General features: G+C 52.1%; 1 pseudogene; it reads left to right on the forward strand.

Annotated features, from left to right (window-relative positions):
• The first annotated feature begins 678 nt into the window (after window positions 1–678).
• Window positions 679–1,244, forward strand: LOC140386088 (distal membrane-arm assembly complex protein 2-like; annotated as a pseudogene).
• Window positions 1,245–2,438: the final 1,194 nt, after the last annotated feature.

Genomic DNA, 2,438 nt, shown 5'->3' on the forward strand with positions numbered 1-2,438 from the left:
TCGGATGGCGAATTTGATTTTCTCCATTTGGAGAGATTCCGAGAGGTCGGACAGCCAGTCTGCAGCTTTGGGTGGTGCTGCTGACCATCAGCCGAACAGGATTCTATGGCGGGCGATCAGGGAGGCAAAGGCAAGGGCGTCCGCCCTCCTCCCCAGGAATAGATCTGGCTGGACTGAAACCCCGAAGACCGCCACCTTCGGGCATCGCTCCATCCTCATCCCCACCACTTTGGACATTGCCTCGAAGAAGGCTGTCCAGTACCCCGCAAGTCTGGGGCAAGACCAGAATAAAAACCTGGGGCGCGATTCTCCCAAAGGGAGACAAAGTCCTGACACCGGAGTGAAAACCGGAATGTTTCACTCCGGCGTGAACTTGGGCGTGGTTGGCCGAGCCTCCTTGGCACCGTTCACATCTGTCCTCCACCTCTGGGAAGAACCTACTCATACGGGCTCTTGTTAAGTGGGCTCTATGTACCACTTTTAGTTGCGTCAGGCTGAGCCTTGCGCACGTGGAGGTGGAGTTGACCCTATGCAGTGCTTCGCTCCAGAGACCTCACCCTATTTCAATCCCCAGGTCCTCCTCCCATTTTTTTTATTATTGCGTCCAGTACGGTGTCGGCCCTTTCTACCAGTCGGTCATACCTGTCGCTATAGCGCCTTGGCGGTACTGCGGCCGTGATGGCGGCAGCGACAGGGATCGCTTCACGGGGGACGGTTGCTGCCCAGCAGCTGCTGGTGCCAGGCTGTAGTTGGGCGCACTCTGCCCCCTCCAGGCTGGCGCAGGGTCGCTGGGCACAGCGGTGGCTGCTGAAACTTTACCAACGCTTTTACAACATTGAAAACCTTTTCAACTGGAACCTTGCATTTCAAAATTGGAACCTGCGGAGGAAAAACGCGTTTGCAGGCCAGGAGGAGCGGTACTGGGCAGATCGAAGGGGCAACTTCAGCTGGGATTTCCTGAAGCACAAAGAGGTCCCACTCGAAGCTGTCGATGCCAGAGTCTCCTCGCTGACCTATGACGGGCTGGAGAATTTAGGAACCTGAAGCGTCTGGGCCGATCGGATCTTCCCGCTGTGGGCAACTGGGGGCTGGTGCGAATTATGCTGGAGGAGTGTCTGTCACAGTGCGAGATTGTGGGGATTGAGTACCAGGACGGGCTGTTACAGCAGAGCCTGCTCGAGCAGGAGCTCAGGCCGACCACCTCCTCCCTGAATCCAAAGCCCTGATGCCTCAGGCCTTCCTCTCCTCAATCAACCTGGTCGCACGAGGCTCTCAAATTTGCTTTCTGAGGGATTCCCAACGACCTTTACACGTCCTGCTTTGTGCAACCAGCTCCCAGCCCTAGAGTCAGCCACTAAAGGGTGACAGGAGCAGTCTGTGGTGACAGTTTGATACCCTCTCCTTATCTGATTAACCCGGCGGAGTGAATTAATGTGGCAACAACTTGTGAAATCAGCCTTTAACTGCATTGCATTTGATTGCAACACCGCCCTTACAGAATTGTGTCAAGAAGGTTTTCCAATCCCCTCGCATGTTTTGCCCGAAGGAAAGGTTTATTGAAGTTCAAATAGTTTTTAAAAAACCTGTCGCTACAGTTCCCTTCAGGATGCTTGCGTCCAGTAACTCTTCCAGTAATGTCTGTCGTGGCTGTCATGTTAGATGTTCTGATGCACAAATGATCCAACACGGCTGTAGATGGTACAACTCTGTTTTATTGTCTAATCAACGGTAACAACTAACTACTGGCTTGGGTACGTGCTTCACCAGCTAACCTGTGGACCCAGCCCTAGCACTATCTTAGTGAGGCACTCAGCACATGGTCTATGTCTGAGTGGCGCGCGCGCTGTGAGCTCTGTGCTCTGAGCTATCTCCTGGTAGAATGAGCGGGAACTGTGGTGTTCCCTGTTTTATTGTGTGTGTGCTCTCACTGGTGATTGGCTGCGATGTTATGTGTGTGCTGGTTGGTCCAACTACCTGTCCATCAGTGTGTGTGTGATTGCACCATGATATGCTGATGTGGATATCATGACATCCCCCCTTTCAGAAGGATATGTGCCTACATGCTAATAAATAGAAATGTGTACTGAGTGCATCTGAGTATGTGTGTGCAATATTTACAACATGTATATGAGGCTAAACTATATACAGAGGAAGGTGTCAGGTGCAACAGAACAACGAGGTTGTACCAATAGCAGAACAAATGCAATCAACAAACGACGAGAGAAAACTTCTGGAACAATGAACGACAAGAAAAGAAACTCGTTAACAGTACTGTAAAACAATTCAGTGAGTCCAATGTGCTAACAGGCTCATAAGTCAAGTCTCTCAGGTGGACGACGAATTCGGGTTGACCGCCTCAAGGGTGGGTCAGGATCCACCGGCTGAGGAATGGGCCTGGCCACGGGCAACAGAGGAAGAGGCAGAGTGGCAGGAAGCTC

This window comes from Scyliorhinus torazame, chromosome 11, assembly GCF_047496885.1.
Source record: "Scyliorhinus torazame isolate Kashiwa2021f chromosome 11, sScyTor2.1, whole genome shotgun sequence".
In the NCBI taxonomy this organism is placed as follows: Eukaryota; Metazoa; Chordata; class Chondrichthyes; order Carcharhiniformes; family Scyliorhinidae; genus Scyliorhinus; species Scyliorhinus torazame.